This window comes from Coturnix japonica, chromosome 19 (assembly GCF_054131305.1).
Source record: "Coturnix japonica strain WE chromosome 19, WE-NBRP24, whole genome shotgun sequence".
NCBI lineage: Eukaryota > Metazoa > Chordata > Aves > Galliformes > Phasianidae > Coturnix > Coturnix japonica.
The window spans coordinates 13,555,831-13,579,434 of NC_140681.1; the positions used below are offsets into that span (position 1 = coordinate 13,555,831).

A 23,604-nucleotide genomic window follows, 5' to 3' on the forward strand; every position below is an offset into this window, starting at 1 on the left:
CCTTCCATTTTAAAGTTGATATTCAGATTTTGTGGGTCTGACTCAAACTGCATTCGGAGTGAGACCTTCCTTCCTTCCTTCCCTGATTTGTGACAGGCTTTGGAGGTCTGCACTGGAAAAGAATCAAAGCTAAACAGCAGAAGATGAAGGTGATACTGTGAAAGATTAGGCATGTGCTCAACCGAGCTACCTGTAAGCATGTTTTGAAGGGAGGGGCTCAGAGAAGAGAGAGGTGCATGAGATCTGGACCTGGAATTAAGTTGTAATATATTCAGCTCTAAATGCCAGAGCCCATCCCCAACCTTATTATTAACACAGTACTGACAGGCTGTTTTTATTTGCCTTCCAAGCCTGCAGCATGTGTAGTGTTCACATTGTCAAACCTTGTCTTTTATGCACAGCTACACAAACTGCTCTTCCTTTTGTCTTAAATGAACTTTCTGAGAACACTGAGGCTTCAGCCACTCAGCCCCAAAAGCCTTCTTGATGAAACCATAGCAGGCAGGCATCTGTTGAATGGAGAAGGCACAGTATTTATAGTCAAAATACAGGCAGAAGTGGTGGTTAGGCAAATGGAGTGGTATGGGCAGCTGCCGAATAGTCACCTCTCCCCATGGCTTTGTGCAGCAGGGGCTGCCCGCACTGCACGGCCATCGCCACCTCAGCACAGCAGAGCTGACACAAAGGTCTGCAGTAGGAAATCAAGAGCATAGGAGAAAGGAGTCTTCAAGGCTTGTGCTGGCCAGGCTTACAAGAAGCAAAACTGTCTATTATTGCACTTCTATACCCTTTGTTTTACATGGATCTCCATTAAACTGTAATTTTAATAGAGATGCATTTTCGTTTCAAAACAGGTAGGAGTGCTTACCATAATTCTCATTCTCAGTGTGGTATAGTTGTGATTCCACCTACGTTATTTACTTGTGTGTAAGTATCAAACTGACTCCAATACCTTGGAGTTTCTTTTCTGTTCTACGGGGAGCTAACATTTAACGTGATTTTTTAATATCTCTGTATATTAATAGATGTATATATATGAACACTTCTTTGTCAGGTAGAAGCTTTTAGTCATTCTGACATGAAGCTTTCATACAGCAAAAATATTACTAATACTATTTTGCCTCTAAAGTGCATTTGTTATCAATATGCACTTAAACTAGTGATCAAGAGTTGGTGGGAGAGACACCTGCTCTGCATTTCTTATCTTTTTAATACCTTAGGGATACATCACTTAATAATTTAGTGCTAAACCATTTAGCATTTTAGCCCATCATCTCTTATATTACACATAGGATTTCAGTAATGTCTGATAAAATTATGTGTTAGCTGCCTTATGTGTGTGTAAAACTTAATAAGTCTTCTTCCCCCCCTCAAGTTTAATAACTGATTTCTTACATTTATGGATGTGAAATTTTATTGCTCATGGATATAGTTTGAACCTAAATCTTCATATCTTATAAATTGATTTTTAGTTTCCTTTTTGACCTTATGAATTTCAATCAGACATTGACCTCTTGTTGCTCATGAATCTGACTGATTTAATGCCATATAACAATAATACTGTAGAAAAGCATTATCATAAGAGCCCACAGGGTTTGCTGAAACCCATAACTAGATTTTGGAGGCCTCTAGCAATAATAATTCTTGACCCAAGTCTATTCTCTAATGCTTTCATCTGTTACTGTTCTGGACCGGCCAGTCCCTCTTTTAGTATGTTCAGGGAAAGTGGTGGAGGCTCCCAGGAGAACACAGGCTAAAACTGCATGGAGGAGATAATGCTGAATATAGTCCAGGAACGTGAAGCTTAGGACAGAGCAGCTCGGCCTGGGATTTGTCACGTTTTGAAGTGACGGGGAAAGGCTATTTAAAAGAAATCAAAAATTCCTGTTTTCAAAGTGGCAGAAATGATGTTTCCTTGTGGTTGCGATTTCCAAAAAATAAAATCTTGATACTAATTTTCTTCCCAGGATGTCTTGTTAATCTTCAGCCTATCGTTATGGCTGCAGCCTGAATAGAGGACTTGAATGATTACTGCTTTGTTTGCTTGGCTGTGCTAATTTAATTTAATTTAATTTAATTGCTTATATGCTTACTGAATAAGTGGGTGTTGATGTTCATTATTCCTTATTTAGAAGCTTACAGTGAAAACAAAAGTGTGAAGGACGTGGGACTTTGGCAGTAATTTATGAGTGCTGCATGTGACTGACTTTGGGCACGAGTGGTCACCGTCTCTTTGCCACATGTGTACATATGCACGCAGATGGGAGTTCCATTAAGAAACTGATGGTTGGGAAATAAGCAGAGAGTCCACATCAAAAATCCTGATAAAACTTCTTCTGGTAAACAGGGCAGGGGTTAAGAAACAGCGCGTGAGCTATGAGCTGCGAAGTACTGCTTCCAGACCCTGGCCAAAACTGGACAGGTGTTTCAGCATGACGGGGCAAGCAGATCAAAAGGGCTATCGCCAGTTTAAAACTCCTGCTGTTCTCAGGCGGTGGCCGGTTTATCAGGGATTTATTTACGAGGAGCAAACTGACACGGTCGCTGTCTCTGAGGGCTGGAGGATAATCTGTCTGAAGCACCCGGAATTAGGTAACACTTAGGAAAGAGGGAGCCCACTCACAATAATCCTTTTCTTTTATGCTTTGTTATATTCTGACTTTTGATGGTAAATTCTATATCTCTTCATGAAAAGCATCAGGTTGCTGTATTTCTTGCTGATCTGAGTGCCTGAAGGAGGCTGAAGGTGCCTGGCAGCACCGGGCTGCTCCCATCAGATGTTCAGAGCCCTGCTGGTGCAGCCCAGACCTTAACCAATGGTCCCAGAAGCTGCCACAGGGAACGCCAGGACTGGCAGCATTGCTTTTCATTTTGAGTGCACACTTGGATCCAGACTACACGCACCTATGAAAGCCTAAAACTGTCTTATTGCTTTGTGGTGATCTGTAAAGCAAAACTCCAGACTGTTTCCTGCAGGGTATGTGCTGATCTGTTCACATCTACATCCTTTTGTGTTATATTTTACAAGCATGTATGCTTGGAGGTACTCTCTCGTTACATCCAGCAACTGTTATTTCATGTCATATTTCAAGACAAGAGAAATGGGAGACGGTCCTGTACATCTCATTAAGGCTATCATGTCCTTGATGCTCCGTGTTTAAAAATTAATTAAAAGTGAAGACCTCTTCGTGACAGTCCAAAAATGTGCTGGCGCAGAGCCATGTCCATTCATCTTTCTCCAGAGAGCTGTTCTTTCCATGCTGATGGCACAGGGCATTATTGGCACGTCCCGTCTGGTTGCTGTGACTGTAAGACCAGCTTCCCAAGGCTTTGGGCGCACACAGTAAGGTTAAAACGTGTGTTCCCAGTGTTACTGAAGCTGCTAGGGCTTCCTCCAGACATCACTTATGTGATGTAGAGTGTAAAATGAAGGTTTGAATTAGTTTTGAATAAAGAATGCCAAGTGTTGCTCGAGAGCCAGAAGTTAGACTAGATGTAATCCAGCAGTGAACTCACACTTCACAAACAGCTTATTACCACTCCCCTATGCAGAGGGCAGTGAGCTTTTTAAAATAGAAGTTTGAGTCTGGTATAGTACTGCTTAAGGGTTTCCAGGTTAGACATGCAATTCAATAGGTGAGTTGTTTAAAATCCAAATGTGCAAGTGGAGCTGTGTGATATTACCGCTCTGTATGGGACGCCAAAGCATCAAAACCCAGCCAAGCCATTCTGTTCTTTTATAAACTAATTAAATTTATTTTGCCATGTCAGGCTAATAATGTCCTGTGTTTATTCCAGCTTGTGCTGATATCTGATATGAGTGAAGCTCTTTGGACCTCGCATTTGTATCTAATTCTCTCAGTGCTGGCAATAATTTTGCTGTTTCAATAACTGATCTTATTCACCTGCTGCTAAAAACACTTGTCATGTCGAATTACTTACCCTGCGCAGATATTGCCGCGATTAGCAATTACAGAATATCACAAGAGAAGTGTACAAAGGTTGGGGATCCAAATTTTTAACTGTCTGTGATCGTGTCCTCATTTGCTGAAGCACATGCCAAGGAGTTCTGGCCATTTGAACGTGCTGGTCACTGGGCTGTGTGCACAGACATAGTAATGGAGCAACGCGATGAGAGCATGAAACCAAAATTCCACATGCCGTCCCCATGCCCAGCATCTCTGTTTGGCTGCTGCCCAGCCCATCAGAAATGTGGGGCCAGGGGCTTGGAGGAATTCATCTGATCCCGTGCTGTGTTTTCTCCATTAGGGAGTGGAGAAGGGAAAAGTAGCAGGAAAGGGAAGACTGGAAATGTTTTCTTCCTGTGGTTCCCAGAGAGTTCTTGATACAGTACTGAGCAGTCAGTTACAGTCAGGGGATCATCAGATATTTCTTCTTTTTTGGCTCTCCAGCTACAGAATCTATTTTGATTTCTCGATGCTTGGTGTCCTTTCTAGCTATGCTGCATTACTCATAACTGCAGCGCAGTGGTAGCTGCCAATACAAATTTAGTCTTTTCTGTTTATTCCATACTGTCCTGTCAAAGCAGATAAGTCTGCTTTGCATTAGAGCCCAAAACTTTAATTGTGGGAAAGTGATGAGTCACTTCAGCTAAGGTAAACCAATGTCTGTGTCAGAGAAGGTTCTTTTGATGTACAAAGCAATGATGTGGCATTAGGGTATGAGCCAAAATCACAGAGTCACATGAAGGCATCATTTCCACTTCCCTGGGACAGGGAGGCTTTTTGAACCAGAGGTAAGGCTGATTTGGGGTTAAGCTGAAAAAAGAGAACAAAACAAGAAAGGGGAGTCTTCCAAGTTGAATTAGCAATTCTAGCTGCCTACTTGTGAACATCTAATGAGATGCTCTTGGGATACACAGAGTGTTTTCCTTCCTTAACTCTGATGTTGTGTTTGCTGAGCTTCATTCACCTTCCTCTGTGTTCTGGTCTGTTGAAGTAGACCTTTACAAGGACGAATGTAGCAAGTCACAGAAGAGTAAATTGTCTGCAGCATTCCTTTGTGATATGACAAATTTTCAGCAGAAGAAATAGCAGAAATTGAGCAGAAATGCATAAGGAAAGTCCATGTAGAAATGATAGAAATGAATTCAAATTCTTTCATTCAGTCTAATTTGGGCAAGACATAACACAATCCACAGTTTGCATGTGAGAAGCACTGAATGAGAAGTATATAACTGGTAAAATAGTACTCGATTAATTGACATTTTCTGCTGCATCTTTATGGTTAATCTCAGCTGTGTGCTAATGGTTCTCATAAGGATCTAGACAACAGTGATGCTCTACTTATATTTCTTATTAAGGGTAAAATTCACCCAATTGAAGAGGACAAGCTTAAGATCTATGCACCCACTTAGTACCACTTATCCCAATTTTCACTTAACAAGGGCGTAAGTAGTGTATACATCTGGATTGTCCTTCTGCACTAAAGTGAATTTTCTCCCTAGTAAATTAGATTGGTCTGATGTGTGCTTAAAAGGAAGAAAATCTTTGCTTTCATGAGGGGCTGTTCTGGGAAATTGCTGCTTGACCTATAACTTAAACAAAAATTCTCAGTTCTTTCCAACTGCTCTGACACTCACACGTGGTGTATTTACATGATTTACCATTTGATCAAACAGCAGAGTTGAAGTAATGGAACCCATCAATCATGAAGGGGAACGAGGTTTTTGAGGGAGCTGCTTGTTCCCTTGCTTTTCAGATCCTTCCTGGGGACCGAGTTTTTAATATGCTTTTATTTTGATGTTTAAGTAAAATTGGTATAGAGTGGGTTGAGTAGCATCATAAGACCATAAGCATATCCCTTGGCAGAAAGCACAGCAGAGTGGAATGTTGTTATATATTTAACTTACATGCAAGTGAGATAAACATAAACAGGATAATTTTGTAAGCCAATAAGCCACAGCAAAGTTGAATTAAATGGAAGGTCCCGTGTGCACTGTAGACGTCTGCCTACTTCTCCGCGCTCAGCCTGTTGCTGATGACAGGTGACACCCCCCTGAGTGTGCATCTCTCTTGTGCAAGTCCCACTATTGTACAAGTACACATTCACCCGCATGAGATGCAACTATACAGAGCCCTCTAGCTTCTGACTTAGAAACAGGCAGCTGGGTGGATGCATACACATCAGGGCCTGCAGAACACCTTCCTGTGGCCTCAGATGCATGTTTTTATTTGCAAGAACACAGGCACTGCAAGATATTCCAGTCACAGTTAATGAAGTCCTTAATGAACCGATGGGCCTGTTTCTTATCTCACTTATGCCAGCTTTAAACCCATGTAACTCCATTAACTTGTTGAGTTGATCCTAATTTTACATAAGTGTAAAAAAGATGAGAACCAGACGTTTTATGTTCTCATTATCTAAGAGAATACGAAGTATGAAGTTCTTACAACCCCTTTGTCTGTTTTCTATCAGTTACAAAGAGCCTTCTGCACTCGCCCACCTCTGGCCCTTCCTGCTTCCCCATCACCCATTTCTGTGCCGTTTCCCCAGTTGTGCTGATCACGCTCCTTTTGATCTCACTGTGGTTTTGAACCTCCTGAAATGGGTTTTGTAAACGTTATTCCTAAGGAGCACGTTCCTTCTCACATGAGTCAAACTCCGCATTCTTTGTCCTTTGCCACACAGCTCTCCTCTAACATTCCGAGCTCATCCCTGATGTAGAGAAATTGCCAGTACTGGAAACATTCATAGAACATGAGTGTAAAACTGTGGAATTGAAGACAAAATCTTTTTCCTATTTACAGTTTAACTGCCTCAAGTTCAATCTCGTCCATCCTCTTTAACTGATGATGATGCTGAACTTTCTCTGTCTGCAGTAGTTTACTTTCCATGTGTACTCTGAATTGAAAGATCAGTTTTACCCCAAGGAGATGCACTCTGTGTACACAGAGAAATTATTTCAGATGTTTTGTTTAACTCTTACTCTGTTTTGATATTGCCCTGATATGACTTACAACGTAGCAATGTACTGTATGTTTCTGCCTCCATAATCAAGTTCAAATACCAGTGTGAACCTGATCTTCAAGAAATTCAAGGCAATCACTTGTGTGATAAGCACAGGTATAGGGCACTTTTGCCAACTTACTCTAAGCACGTACAAAGCTGAATGAGAAAAGTGACCAGCAATGCAACAGGAGCCCCAGCCAGACGTCTGAAATCCCAACAGCATGAATCTGAGCTGACCTACACCATGTTAGCTCTGGAGCAATGCCTCTGACTTTGATGGAGTCACTCATAATTTACAGCTATGTAAGATCAAATATATAGCCCAGAGAACAGAAATGTTAACATGGATAGCCTCTGTCAGGGAAGGGATGCTTATTCTAATGGTACCTCCTGTCAGTCAAGTCAAGACTAGATGTCACTTGTGAGGACAATGGGTCACTCTTGTTCCTCTATTCTGAATATGATTAAAAATATAAAAATGAGAGTTAGGATGGAAAAATGAACTATTTGTAAAACAAATAAGAGAGAAAAACATGTCAGAAAGGAGAATGAAAGGGAACTGCCCTAAACAGCCCCTGAGCAATTACCTCGGGCTCAGCAGAGGGTGAGGCTGTTGTCGGAGCAGCTCGAAATGAACCACATTACTCAGCTGTGTTGCAGAAGTCATTTCCTATTTCATCCTCCCAAGGCTCATGCAAGACTTGTCCAGAAAGTGCCAACTTTCTGCCAGTGGAGGCAGTGAGAGCTCCAGGATTCCTCTGCAGCCAAAGCCAATGTGCGATGAGGGCAATTGCCCTCCAAGGGCCACATATGGCCAAGTCAGACCACGTCAGTGAGAGATGAGCAGGGGCCATCGAGTAACGTTGTGTCAGATATGACCAAATAAATGCAGGGTTCTGGTCAGGACTGAGCTGGGGAAAAAGTAATAAAAAAATAAGATTCAGGAGGTCACATGCTGAATTGAAAGCTATTTCCCCTCTGTGGTAGTGCTGTGGTATGTCTGACTCTTTCCATCTGGAGGTGACCAGGGGTTCAAATCAAGGCTAGCATCCCTTTGTGCTAACTCATGCATCAAATGAGGATTTTTTTTCTGGAAAAGAGAACCTAAAATTTTATCACTTCTCTGTTCCAGATTGCAGGCCTCGTCTGAGATGTGCAGAAAGCTCACACCAGTTTAAAGATACATGAATTGTGCTGTCATAACCATACGATGCCAAAAAGACCTGCTGCTATTTGAGTGACTGACTGCTCATCTGATGGGTCTCAGTTCTGAAGTCCAAAATGAGATTCCTCTGCTTAAGTATGGGCTGTACAGAGATGTGCTTGGAGTCCTGCGACTGCTGCTGAAATCAGTGGGAACCGACTTCAAGCACCACTGAAACACACTCCTGGCTCTCCCAGAATCCTTTTTTTAATTGAAGACGCTTGGATGTTACAAGGTGCTTCTAACAAGGTAAGCTGGAGATGACAGCGCTTTCAAAGCACAGCAATTCCCAAGTATGACAAATACAATAGGAGTGCTAATGCTGTTTGGCAATTTCCTGAAAGGTCTGTGGAGTGGAAATTCAGTTCATTAACTGATGCTGATACCTCCAGAAGTCATTTCAAATTGTTTTTCTGAAATAAGACTTGAACCCGGGTGGCAGAGGTGAACCTGCTCTGCGAGCCTCTACCAGGAGATGTTAGAGGTTCAGAAACAATATTTATACTCCCAAATCTCTCTCTCTTTCTCTCTCTCTCTCTCTTTTTTAAGCTTATTAAAATTAAAAGCATGACCTGCCACATCACATTACATCAAAACATGATGTAACTTCTTAATTTAAAAAAAAAAAAGTTTTAATTTATGATGTTGCATTATGCCACAAAAAGCTTTTGTTTTCCCCAGAGTAACTATAAATTTTTTACAGCGACTGTTTATCCAGTATCTTTGGCAGACTGAAACAGTGAGCGTTGGCAAAAAGCAGATATTTAACAGCTACTGATGAACAGCTTATGAATCACCAGGCTTGAATCCTGGCACACATCTCCCCATAGGTACCTTCCTGAAACCACCCATCTTCCCTTCAGCTCCTTCTAACTGCAGTAAGAGAAACTGACTGATCCTGAGCCATTAAATCTGATCTACTTCATCCTTTCAGGCCTTTATGTTTTTGGAGGAAAGTGTTCTTGCTGGAAAAGCAGCAATGAAATAACATTCCAGGAGCAGTGTCCAGTATGGATTTCCCAATAATTCCAAATCACCCACAAAAATATTTTTGTTATGACACTTGGCATCTGTGTCTTTCATTTACAGATGTGAAAGGGATTTGCAAAGTAGCTTTATCAGCGTAGTTGGATAGATGGGGAAACTGTGGCATGGGCAATAGGAGATGCCATCAGTTGAGCCAAGAATAAGCTGCTCCAGGTCTGCTCTGCTGGTATCTTCCAGATGATGAATTCCTGATGTTTGGCTTCTTGTTCCAGATGCTCCTGCAAGGCAAGCTGGGCTGTGCATGAAAGGCTGCGTTTGTTGGCCTGCATCTCATATACTCTGTTTACTTGTCTGGTGCTTTTTGGGAAGATTGCTCGAGCTAATGGGAAGGAAGCTCAGTGGAACTTGGAACAAGGACTGCTTGTCCGAACAAGGATTTTAGAGCCCTTGGTTTCTGAACAATTGCTTTATAGGGTGGGCTGAGCGCCATAAATCTTTAGCATAGGAGCATGGTCATATTGGCTTAACTGTCTTACTAAGACTGGACTTATTTATCCTACAACTGATAAAAGTCATAATGCTGTCAGTCCCTAGTATACTAGCTGTATTCAGCTTTTACTGCTTCCCAGTTCCATGATCCATAGTGCACATGTGGGGTATAAAGCCTTTTAAAATCACAGCCCCTTAACTAAAAGCTTTTTCTGAGAGAGAGTGTGGTTTGAATTATATTGAGGACCCCAAACAGCAATTGCTCTTGGGCCACTGGCTTTGAAATAGATCTATTTTAGGCAGATATTCCTCTTTTGAAGGGGTACTTCTCTTTATGAGCCTCACTGCTTGTACCAAACAACCTAACACCAAAAGCTCCATGAGTACTTCTGAAGTAAATGCTCAGCAAGGATCCCATCATATGCAGTGCCACAGGAGAGGAGGGGATGGGTTTTCTTACCGTTGTTCAGCTGTTGCTTTGGGTGCCCTGCTGAGAGCCAAATGCAGGGCTAGCACCCAGCCTTCATGAAAATCATAGAGCAGTGTCTGCATTGAGCGAACCTGTAAAACATGCCCTTGGCCAGGAAACCATCCCTCACATCACCCCCAGTAACGAGCACCTGTTACCACTAAGGCACCAGCACGGCTGTCAGCAGGGCTGAGGGCTGCCCAGGTACATCGGGTAACCCCACCTGCACAGCCCAGGGCAGGGGACTGCACCGGCAAGAGCAGGATGGGAAGGAGGAGAAGGTGCTGGGTGAATCCGAGCCAGACTCTGAGCTGTTTTGTAAGCATGGAAGGAATTATCATGATGGAACCTCCTGTTGACTCGACATAAGCGGTTTCAGGTTTTATGGCATCTTACATTATTGTTTAAATTTGTTTCAGGCAAGAAACATACTTTTTAAGGTCAGGAATACAGATTTGTTGGATGCTAAGACACCTGAAAAGCAAGAATACAGATTGTAGGATGAATATTTTACAGAGTAATTATTTAAATATATTCAAGTATGAACATCTTTAGATCCTAAATTTAGTATTCCTTAAAACTATAATCTCACAATAAGATCTAGCCCACTCTCACATTGTTCGTACCAGTCTAATTGTCATTTGCTTTGAGAAGTTGTACCTGGCTTGTTGATTTGAAGTGCCCGGGCCAGTTTGGATGTTTTTGCTGTAAGAGGCTGAGGGCATAGAGGTGCAGCTGGGAGGAGGGAGTCAGTATTAATATGAAATATTAATAAAAGATAACTAGCAGTAGCAGCTGCTGTTGTGAACTCCTGAGTAATGAGTAATCTGGAGATCACTGTAACAGTGATAAGAGATCCAGTGGCTCCCTGAATTACTGGATCATAAATGACATTTTCAGCTCAGTTCTAGTCTGCAGCCCAAGTTGAACTCAGATGTTAGGGTTTGGGTGTTTCGCTTTGGCACTGTACTCAGCTGGATCTCAGAGCTGTGTATCTCTGCTGGTACCGCTCATGTCTCTGAGCTTTATGTCTCATTGTATCAATGAAACAGGCACCTGTGGAAATGTGAGCCTGCCTGCATCTGGCTGAACACAGCATGGCTGGAATTCAACCACACCTGCCCTATTTAAAATCAATGATAAGTGGTTAATACACTGGAACTGAGAGAGCTTCTATTACATTATGTAAAGATATTATAGGATCACACAAAGATCTTTTGTCATTCATGGCATTGCTGAGCCTAATAAACAGCTTACATTTCAGTGTAAGTAGAGACACCATATTAGCAGGTATTGGCCAGGATATAATTGCTGATAACTTTTTCTGGCCACCTGCCCTGCAGCATGGCCTGTGTCCCTGTGTCCCATTGAACCTGAGCTTGCTCAACCACATTGCAGCCAGAGAATGAGCACATGCGCTGCACTGTGACCTCGCTCTAGCTCTTGTATCCTCAGTTTGCTGGAAGTAATAGGTAGGAGTCGCAGAAGAAATTCTTGTCTCAGCCCTCCAGGGTGTTAATCAAAGGGTTTCACACGGACCCTTGGCTTATTTCTCCAATTTGTATCCCTGTTACTATGCCCTCCACTAACCCGAACTGAATCTTCTCTAACAGAAAGGCCCTTTCTCAGCAAGATTAAAAGCAAAATACTTTAAGTAATTTAGAATACAAATGTGCAATGAAATATCATCCTGGGTGATGCTATGAGAAGGAAGAGTGTACAGTACGCTTTATGTGCTTTTAGCTGCTCTACCCTACATGTGCACCCACTCTTGTAACCTTTACTGCTGTGCAAAGATGATCTGTCATTTCTACCAAATTTATATACACAGACACTCACGTACTGAGGCTGCTTTGAATCCTTACTGCCCTCTAGAGAAATTCTGCTAGAAAAGCTCAAACTGACCAAATCAGCAAAAATAATTGCAGTCCTAATCTTAACAACGCGGGCTGTGTGTGGTGTGTGTCACAAGGTCTGCAGGCACAGAAATGAGCCTTGGAGACCCTTTTCTCACACCTCTCCCAACGACCTGGAGCTGTGGCCTGGCTCAAGCAGACTTGTTCCATTTGCTCAGCAAAACCTGAGTTTCCATTATCTGTGGGTTTGGGTGAAAAGAAAACTAAAAGATCGTAATGAAATGACAAGCACAAAGGCTGCCTGCCTTACCTTCTCCATGCCAGCATGGGATGCTTAAATATTTACACTGTCCATCTGTAACTGCCTGGCTTTGCTTTGCTGTTCCCTCCTGTCCCATCCCAGCAGGACATCCCAGTCTGGTGGAGCTGAGGCACTGCTGAGCGCCTCCTGCACAGCCATGTCAGCTCCAGCACACGCAGCTGCCCACTTGCATTCAGAATTGCTGCTGGCCTGAGAGCATTTGTTTATATGATGTAATTCTGTACAACCAAACGATTGCAAGACACGGCAAAAGATGTGGAGGTTATTCTATGGGGTTGGGCAAGGCAGACAGAACAGCAGTTGTAAAGCTGGCAGTGAATGATAGCGCACAGCAGCTAAGAATGTATTCAGCAAACTGAGATCCTATTTTTACACTGACAAAAAAAAAAAGAGAAAAACTGTAACGCGTGTGTGTGCGTGTGTGCGCTTTTATCCCAAAGCAGCTGAGTCCCACTATCCTGCACAACCTTCCTCATTTAACAGGCTGTCAGTGCCGGCTCCTTTCCGTAGCTCTGCCTTTTCATGCCTAATGGGGTTTGCCCTGTACCAGACAAAGCCTATTACGGCGGCGGATCGCGGATGACGCGGTTGGCGGTGGGAGCAGCGCGGTGACGGAGCGGCGGCACGGAGCGCAGCGCGGAGCTCGGGATGCGCTATGGGGTCCGGGCCGTGCGGAGCGGAGATGAATTAAGGGGCTGCAGCGCTCGGAGCTGCGTCGGCACCGTGAGCCTCGTGATACGGGCGGAATCCCGAGGGCTGAGTTACATCGCCCGCGGGTGTGTGCTGAGCCGGAGCTTTACAGCCGGGTGCCCATCGGGTTTGTGAGGTGCAGAAGCCTGGGAGTGCAAGCAGAGGAAGAACGGTCACCCAGAGACAACAGTAGAATTAGTATTACTGTTCGTTTGCTGTGTTAGCACAGTGGGATTCAGGGTGCCTCTCCCTACTCGGGTTCTCTTGTGTTCTGAATAGATCAGGTAGGAAAGGAAATTCAGCCTTCACTGCTGTCAGCCCCTCAGCAGATCAGCCACAGTCCTGAGCTGGACATTGGTTTGAACTGCAGAGCCTTGCCTCCTCCAGCAGACCTTCCACATCCCTTCATGTTGTTTGTGTTTATAACACTGTGCTCACTGGAGTGCTCAGAAAGTGAAGAAGGAGCAGATTTTTATTCTTTTTTTTTTTTTTTTTTCTATTTATAAGAAAAAAAAGAATCAGAACTTTGGGAGGGATTCTGCTCACTTTGAGGCAAAACAAGAGACAGCTCAGAGAGCAGAATTACCATTCCACACCTGGGATGCACAGGTGATGGAGGATGGCCCCTCCTCTACACAGAGGCTTTGGGTTGTGACCATGACTGTCCATTCACTGCTGGACCATCCCACCACTGTTCAGTTTAAACTTCCTTTTCATCTTTCCATCATTAAATTTTTCTTTTTTCCTAAAATCCTTCGAACCACGTTAACAGGGAAGACACCAACCTGCTGACTTGGAGGTGAACAGACAACTTCTCTGAGGCAGTTCCCATTGACCCTGAGACAGAGGGGCACTTTTCCATGGCTTTCCCATACAGACCACATGCTGATGCCTCTGGCGTGTTTCAGCTTTTTGTGCTCCCATCCAATGGGGACCAAACAGGATACCTGGAGTACCCAACAGAGGCAGCTTTTCTTCATGGCAGTTGCCAGCTGCATTATTCCAAACACCTTACCACTGCACGACTTCCTGCACAGAAATGCAGCGTGCTGATATAATATCCATTGCCTTTTTTCCTACCTTTGTCTCTGCCATTATTATAATTCTGTCCTACGCTTTTTCCTCTGCTGAGCTTTCAGACACCTTCCTAATCAACATTAGGCACGGTGAGAGAATGGGTCGTACCGCTGTGGGTGATGTGTGCCGCCGTGTGCGCGGCTGTGCAGTCAGCTGCAAGGTGTTGGCACAGCCCAAGCAGCACACACAGCTCGCTCTCTCTGGGAAGAACTACTTGATTTTTATATAAATGTATTTATATTTATGTGCATATGTTTGTAGGTGTCAAATATTAATTTCCTTTATTCTGATTTTCTCACATTTGCATCTGTCCCAGTGCCTTGTGGTTCTGGGGCTGGGGCGGCTCTGCACAAGCCTTGCCTTTGAGATGCCACAGGGTAACGGGTTTGAACCCATGACAGACGATGTTGTCCTGTGGCATCTCAAAGACCACCCTGCCTTCCTCAAAGCCCTGCTGGAGGCCGGCGGGTTAGTCCATGGTATAAGCACGGATAAAAGGGGGGATAAGAAGAAAGAACAGGTCACGATGTGGCAGAGGTTGAGACGCTTGGCTTTAAACACTTTATGGGAAATTGTAAAACTTCTAAACATTTTAATAGATTAACTTCCCCTTTCAGTGGCATCAGTAAAACTGAATTATCATCCTCACTTTTAACTGATGCCCAGACCCAAAACTCATCCATCAGGGATCATTTGGTGATAAAGCAATCAATCCTGCCGTGGTGCAGAGGGGACAAACTGTGCAAGATACCATCACCAAATATCCTTTCCACCCAAAGCATTCTGTGAGTCTTTGTCAATGAAAGTGCATTTGTCTAACCTTATCTGCTGCAGTATACGTGGAATACAAAGGAAGAAAGTAAAACATGCATTTGATGTACATGTGCAGATGGCAGACACATTACCAGCCCGAGGAGGACTGCCTTTCTCCCCAGAACTGAACACAGCACCTGAAAACCAACCACTGCACCACTTTGTCAGGTACCAAATTAAAAGATGAAAGAAAACACAACACTGTCCTAAAAAATTCTGCAACGTATGAGTGAGTGGAGAGAGCAACTTTTACCTATGGCTGATGTAGGATTCCCATCAACAAATGGGTTTGGGTTAAATTAAGAAGTTCAGCATAGCACAGTTCTTCAAAGGCTTTGTGTTTGCTCAACTCCAACTAAAAGTCTATTGAATTGGACACTGAATTCCCATTTGTGTCCATGAAATTCACTCTTCTGCAACTCTGTGTGTTACAGGTCTGTGATGCGAAGCAGGTGCACAGGAATATTTGGGAAATACTGTGCATGTGCTTATTTCGAGGAATAAGGAAAACCACAGCTATGATATAATACAACTGCCTTGTATTTACAGCATTTAACAAGTAGCATCTCCATAGCAGAACACACCTAACTAGATAAAAACAAAGCAGGGCTTGTTTGGTTGTGTAATTTTGTAATCACAACATTGAGAAAAAATGTTGTAGATTTTGTACAAAAGCAGTGGAATATCTGCCTCTAAGCAGCTCAGCCCGGGCTGACAGTGCAACACAGCCCTGCTGGTGCCACATAACTAAATATCTTTTAAAGGGAATTAACAGGGGCAGCAACTGCAGTGGGGCTCAGAAGTGATGACAATAGGAAATTCTTCAGGGAAGATGGTCTGACTCTGCAGAAAGTTACTGACATATGTAGGACAGTAGAAACAGCCCAGGAGAAAACACAAATCCTATCTGAAGATCGTGTGGCGAAATGTATCAGAAGGAATTACAGGAGATGAAAATGCAAAGGTTGAGTGTAACACAGAACTGTTTGCCTCCTGCTGCAGAGAAAACTGCCATAGCACGTGCACCCGGTCTGAAAGGAGCCAGCAGTGTCAGAACTGCAGGGGATATTGTAAGGGTCCAAACCTGACATCCCAGGAGCAGCTGATAGGAAGTGATGCGCTGTGGCTGCAGCTCTTCCCCGTCCTCCCCATCCGCAGTTTGCTCATGGGATGTTTCTGAAGATTATTTCTTCAGTGGTTTTGAGTGGCTTTATTGAACCCGCAGATAATCTGTCTTTAAAGAGACAGTCCGGGCTCTTAGAACAGAGAGGTAATTATGAGGAAAATGAATTGCATCCTTGAGGTGTGACCCTGTTGAGCACCATTTGGTCAGCAGCAGTTTCAGATGCTAACAGCATGAATAAGTCAGGCCCTGTGGCTGAAGGATTGTTCCTCCAAGCTCCCAGTCTGGCTTTGGCCCTGGCAGCCAATCACAGAGGACACCGAGCACCGCTTCCTGAGATCAACTGTTCAATGTTTTTAACTGTATTAGAACTGACTTCTTGCCTCTGTGCATACGCATGATCGTAGCTATCCCTGTTTATCACCAAGACAGATACACGTGCTAATTAGATATTCCCCAATACATGCAACCAAATCCCAGACGTTCCACAACCCAGAGCCTCCATGGAGCTCCTCAGCGTGGCACTTCCCTGCAGGGAATGCTTTTGGAGCACCTGCGTCCTGCTGCCAGGAAACCGTGATGCTGCATGAACAAATGAGCACTGGTCGAATAAACACACTGGTGAGGTGTGATGATTTCAAAGTGGGAAACCCAGCTACTGCATCGTCACAACTGAGAGGTGGAACCACGAGCAAGAGGCTGTGCATTGGTGTCCTCCACAGTAACAACTGCTGTGCTGTGCTGGGAGCAACAAGGCAGGAGGGCTCTGTGCACACTTCGTTCCTGTTTGTGTCCACGAGTGTCTCTCCTGCAGCACAGCAGTGCTGGGGCTCTGTCTGGCTCCTTGGATGTGTGCAGGGAACCCTGAGAAATGGAAATGATTCTGGAGAACTGGATCAACAACTGTGAATGGATGGAAAGCGTGAAAATCTGTGAAGGGCTTTTGGGTCAGTTTCTGTGTGTTGTTACTCACACTCAGCTCTTCACTTCCAAAAGCACTTTGTTTCTATTTAATTAAATAAGTGAGAACCAACTTCTTCCAAGTGCTTCATGCGTCCCACCCCACTGTGATGGCACTGCAGAGCTCTGCTGGGAATCTGGCTCCAGGGGCGCATGCTGAGCACTTGCAAAATAGAGCTCGTTGAGATGCTGATTCTGAAATGATTTCTGGAAATCTGCTTGCAACATTGGTAATAACTCTCCATTTGCATACACAAAAGCTGACTTTTGGCATGAATATAATTTTCTTACTCCTTCCCTTTGAAATTCTGATCCAGATTGTCTAGACAAGTCATAACTCTCATTTGTGCTTAATGTTTTTTAATTTATTGTTTTACTTTGCTTTCTGATTAATTTGGAAACATCTCTTTCTTAGTGAAGATCTAGTGATAGGAGGTTGGAGTTTTATAGGCTTCTCTCCTAATCCCACTGCTCTGGTCCTACATATCCTTGAAGTTTGCTCTGAAACTCAGCCCCATAAATCTAATCCTACCTACTGGGGTGCACTTTCAGACCTACAGTTCATCCAAACACAAACCAGTGTGCATTTGCTTTCTGTTCCTCCCAATGCTTTTCACTGTAAATGTTGAAGGAGGTGAACCCTGCAGAGCTAAAAACCATTTAACCATGTCGTGAATTTGCTGAGCAAAGATAGCATGGCAAGGCACCGAGACACCTCCAGCGGGGTCTGCCTCTCGCTTCCTCTCTCTCTTTCTTACTCAAAATACAGCTTTTACAAATATGACATCTTAAAATTAAAATGTTTGTTCTGAAAGTAATAGCCAAGATCATAGAATATTTATGTGATCATTAATATTTGAATTTTGAATAATGCATACTTATATATTTCCACAGAAGGATGCAGTGTGCGTCGTACACCGAAGTCATACTGCAACAGGAGCAGAAGCGGCTGTGTTTGCATTACCCGCTCACAGGTATGTAATATCAGATTGTGCTGTTAATTCTCTTTGTTTCCTGGAAATATCCATGTCGGGCTTCTATCCCTTGCACACACAGGAGGTCCACATTCATAACAGTCAGCTTCAAATGCAGAGAAGTTCTGCGCACGTTGCTGTTAATTCTGAAGCATTGGCAGTGCCACTTTTGTAACTCACCCTATTTCATTTGTTGCTAATTGTGTCTGCTTCTTCCCAAAAGTTTTGTCTCTGGGAAATCTAAGCCACATCCTCCACATCCTACCTCTTAATCAGCAATGGTACATCTGTGTGCAAGGACATACGGCTGCATATCAAATAGCACTGCCATGCTCTGCCATTCACCATCACTCTTCGGGATACTGATGAATGTGCTGACAGACAAAGGCTAATTGGCAGACTGTACGGAGTCAGTTTTTGATGACACAGTAGAAATAATAGGAGATGGAGCAGGTAACAAAGAAAGTTTAGAGGGAATAATAATAGAGAGATAGACAGAGAGCATTTCATGCAAGGTGAGCACACGGTCTGAAATACAGCAGGAGGGAACTGCAGGGCCCCAAAATGCACACACACACAAATGGAAACAGGTAAAGGAAAGCTAACCCTGATAACCCGAGGAAGATGTTGCAAAGCAAAGCAAAGCCACTAAGTTGTCCACAGACAGTTCTTTGAAGCTGATTGGTAGAGGACTTCCTATGCTCGACTCTGTAATTAGAAGGAGATTGGCGATCTCTAGAGCATTCTCCCATTAGAAGCCTTGTATGTATTTCTGAAGCTGAACTTTGAGCCTTAGAAAATGAGCCTGAAGTATTGGCTCACATCAGTCACTGTTTATCCACTCCTCTGAGCTGAGGATATGTGTCTGTACGTCTAAATCCGTGGTACAAGTAAGTGCCTGCCAACAGAAACATGGGAGGGTTTACCTGCTTGGTCAGCTAACGGGTGTAGCTGGCTGAAGAAGAACATGTGCACTTCAATCAGTTGAGCCTGTAGCTGAAACCTTTTGCCTTGGTTTTTAAAGGGAGCTGGAGTGCTTGGCTGCTCCTTCCCCAGCATAATCCCATTGAGCCCAGCAGGCTGCGGCCAGACAACATGTCTGCACTGCTGACAGCGAGCTTCCATCAGGGATTTAGACATCTGCCCCATCTAAACTCCGCTTGTAAATAACTGCAGGTGAAGTACGCACCCATAATTATTGTTTTCCTCACAAAAATGTTGGCATTTGATCCTTCCCTTTCTGTTTTTTTTTTTCCTTCATCACAAAGCACAAACATGAAAAATATACCATCACACACCACTCTGTGCACAGAGACGTTTTACCCTTTAAGCCTCAAAAGGAATACAATGCCCAAGTAAATGACCTAATTACTGTGTGTGCGTTCAGCGTGTCCCAGGTCAGCGTGTAGATATATGCATAAAGGCAATAGCGGCTTTGGGAAATAACCTTCCTGATTATAAAACAGCCATATACATGTTCTCCTGTGTGTAAATGTGTGCTGCTGACCGAAATGTAATCACACAGCCTTGCTGATGGGGTACCACAATGGATGGGGAATATGTGCGTGTGTGAAGGAGTTTGGGAAGCTATTTGTCTCCTAAATCACAGACAGCATTGAGTCAGTGCGAGTTACCCTCTTAAAATCCAACCTTCATGTCACCCATTATTGTCCTTAGGTTGGCCCATTTATTGGTGAGCACAGCACTCTCCCATAAAGATAACTTGTGCGCTTGCTTTTAATTTGCCCGCGTCCATAATCTGGGGAGTTATGATTAAAACTGAGCGGTTGCTGTTGGCGGAGGCAGCTGAGGAGTCGTGTCTTTTTCTCCCCTCTTGGCACATGAATCGGAGTTCTAAAAATTCACCGTAGTAATCACAAAATGCTGCTGCAAAGAATGACTTGAGGAAACCTTTTGAGATTTCAGCCTACCTCGTCCCTTTGTTTCATAACTAGGAGGAGTATAATGAATGCAAAAACTCGGTGAATAGAGCTCAGCAGGGCCTACTTTTTTCTCATGACTCCTGTGATTATAATAATTTGATTTTATAGGTGTCTATCCTAAGACCCCAGCTAGGGAGCAATCTGTACTGAGTCATGAACTTTCACATCATTAAATCTCTCCACATTTATTTTAAACATATCAAAAGTGTCAAATAACTTTAGATGTACTAAATTTTATTTGCATTGGGTGAAATGAAGTTCAGCCACGTGGGACAAGAAATGGAATCGTTTCCTGAGCGCTCAGGAAGGCGGTTCTGCTCTCGGATCCGCGCCATTCAGCCCATAGGGCAGCACAGCACATCTCCCATATAGGCCAGGACACATGTTTACAAGGACGGGAATCTGAGTAATTTCCTACACGTCTGAAGCGAATATTAAGCCCTTCTGTCAGAGGGAGGCGTATTATTTATGTTCCTTTTTTTATTATTGTTGTTGTTGTTGATTTCAAAAAATATTTCTTTGTTGGTTCAACGCTGACTCCCGATAGAAAGTGATGAAATGCCCAATATGTTAAAAAACCTTATCACTAAATCAGAAGCAGAACTATAAATTTTGGCTTTTGAAACCGAACTGACTGTTGAGGATCATTTTGCTCCTGAAATATTACAGCAGTGATCAATTTGCTGTAAAATTAAGCAGTTTAGCTCTGCAATCTATAGATGGAAAACATGTTGTTCTTGAGCAAAGTTTATGCCCTGCCCAAGGGATAAATTAAATTTTATGGGTAAGACATGCATTATTATATGCTTATCTGTTTAACATATCATTCTTTTCCACATCAGTATTATAAATATTTTTAATCGTGCATTTGATCTCTTGTGCATATAGCGATATGGTAATTCCCTCTGCCCCCCTCAAAAAAATATGACCAAACACAGTTAATTCATCACAGAACAGGGGAGAATATTCTAATCTTCCTAAGAAATATGCTGAAGATGGAGGCAGAGGCGCTTGAAATTGGGGCTACTTTGCAGTCATTGGGTGGAGCAGAGTTTTCCTGAAGGAAAGGTGCAGGCATGTGACTCATCTTTAGTGTGGTTGTTATTGCTGAATGTTTCTAAGTCTCTAATCAGAACCCGGGGCTGTGATCGGAGACAGTTTACTTTGAAAGTCAGGGAAAGAAGCTGAATGTACACCTGTCATAACCTTCTGACTGGTTTTGTACTCTGCTGCTGGTTTCCTTTGAAGGGTCTGGACTTGACTCCAAGCTCCCAAGCAGAGTTACATGAGATTCAACTAATTTCATCTGGAACTGTACAACTTCTTTACAGAGCTTTGAAAATCTAAAGCATGAGTCCATGCAGTGTTATCTGCATGGCTGACAGCCCTTCCCTGCCCTTACCACCGCTTGTTTCCTTTCAGTCACATCAGCTTTCTACCTTTTGGTGCATGCATTCCACTGACGTTTCCAGTTCCTCTCAGTCTGCTATTGTTTCTTGTGCTTTATTTCCTGTAGCATATGTCACCATGTTTTTTTTCTTATCCAACATGAGTGCTTTAAACAGATACTTCTTAGCCCATAGTTTAGTCCGCCTATAATATGTTTCCATGTGAATAGTCGCTCCGCTCACTCCTGGTACTTGTGTCACTGCCTACAGTATGGGTTACTGAGCAGGATGTTGACAAAGACCTCACTCCATTAATTGACTTCCATGATAATATGCTACAACCTTCTATGAGAACTGGACAGGCTTCCCAAAGGGGCAGAGAAATCCTTCGTGCTCCTCCCTGTCACAGGGTGGAATGAGGCAGAGGAGGTGGATCCGGGACTCCAATATCTCACACAACTCAACTACACTTGATTATTATTTGCTTCTCACAACCTGAAAAGAAACCTACTACCAGATTTGTCTGTCTCAACCCCGCTGAAGCTGAATACTTTCATACATATGTATGGATAGCTTAAGTTTTTATGAGCATAATTTGGGCTTTTCAAAATAGTGACACAATAACAAAGCAAAATTGAGACACGCATGTAATTTGAATACTGATTTGGTTTTATCTCTTCCTGGTGCTGGCACTTTTGATGCTGCTCTTTTCCATTCCATCTCCTCTCTGTTCTGATTTCCCAATGAATGGAATTAGCTGTGAGTGCACTCGCTGCCTCTACCAACCAAACATGAAACATGAGGAAATGTGTGTCTATGACCTCCCGAAGAGTTTTGGACAGTTACTCATTGCTCTTAAGTTCGAGTTTTCTATTGACTTCTTAAAGATGTGTTCCCCATCCCCTCCTCCAGTAGGAAAATGAGCACTGTCAGACAGCTCTCACTGTGCTTCGTGGCATTTTCAGAAACATCAGCCCTGATTTTTATTTGCAGCCATGCAGCATTGCCAGCAGGTTATTGCAAAGGGTGTCATCTGCCTGCATCTCAGGGCAGATGCCTGCAACGTTGTATGCAGACTTGGGGCTGTGTTCACCTTAGAGTGAACAGAAGGTGCTCCACCACCCATTTACTGGTTCACAACATTCAAGTCCATGTCTGCACCTGATGCTGGGTTTTGCTGTAATTAAAGGGTCCTCTACTGTGGGAATTAGGTCTAAGGAAGCTCTGCCATATCTCCTCACCCTTTGTTGAGGTGTAGGAATAGCAGGCAAAACCCCAGTCCCACCCCATCTACATGAAAGCCCACAGGCACTTCACATGCAGCTGCAGCAAGATTGGAGCAGTTTAATGCTGTGGAGAATTTGGTCCTAAAAATTATTCACAGAAAGTACTCAGTGAATAATTTCAAAGAGAAAATTAAAAAGTGCTCAAGGGCAATCTATGAAGAACAGAAAAAGGGGGTTAAATTCACCTAATAAATTATTTGCAGATTGAATAATTCATGGAAAATACAAGCCACATATAGAAGGGTTTGATTCAGAATGTCAGCCTACTCTGCAAAGTGCAGCTACCTCAGAACCTGCCTTTCTCAGGCACCATGTTGGTGTGTTACTGCAGCTGAGTCCCCGTCTGGAGTCAGATGAGCAGTTCCAGCTTTGTGTACCCAACACCCAGCAGCACTTGGTGTCAGGGGGAGATCTGCAAGATCTTGTAAGAGGTTTATTCCACCCCTGTCTGTTGTGGACTTCTTGCACTGGGCACAGACTGGCATGCAGCTTTCTTCATAGCCAGATCCACAGCCTGGCAGATATTTCTCCGTGTTTAAACTTTCAGAATTTGAGCATAGCTTTGCTCACTTGTTTAAAGTTAAACAGATACATAGAATGTGTGCAAGACTACATGTGTGTATTGTTCGCTGATTGCCTTATCATTTGACAAATTGCTATGTCCTGGACCTGCAGACTTAAAACCACTCTTATATAAATGTAAATGAACATCTAAAACCTTCTTGAAAGCTGTTAAACACTTGGCTTTGTCTCGTGGCAAGGAGTTGTGCTCAGCACAAGCAGGGCGCTTTTAATGGTGGATAACATTCTCAAAATGTTTATGAAAGCAGGAGCAAGTGTGAGCACATGCAATGGAAAGCCCAGCGTTTTCATACATAAAGTAGGCAACCAAGGAAGCGTATGAGAATTCGTAAACAGAGTTTTTAAAAGAAATTTAATAATAGACTTCTTAAACTCCCAAATCACTGTCAGACAATATATATGTTCAAAAACCTATAAAAATATTTTAAAACAGTGTATTCTCCTTTTGCTTGGCTGCCAAGATCTCCAT

General features: G+C 43.2%; 1 long non-coding RNA gene across 1 annotated transcript in view; it reads left to right on the forward strand.

Moving 5' to 3' along the window:
• LOC146757862 (uncharacterized) overlaps positions 1 to 23,604 on the forward strand; it is a 197,732-nt gene that overhangs the window by 169,812 nt on the left and 4,316 nt on the right. The window contains exons 4-5 of the long non-coding RNA XR_014935835.1: positions 8,105 to 8,425; positions 17,857 to 17,936. This is a non-coding gene — a long non-coding RNA (uncharacterized LOC146757862). The remainder of the gene's footprint in view (positions 1 to 8,104; positions 8,426 to 17,856; positions 17,937 to 23,604) is intronic.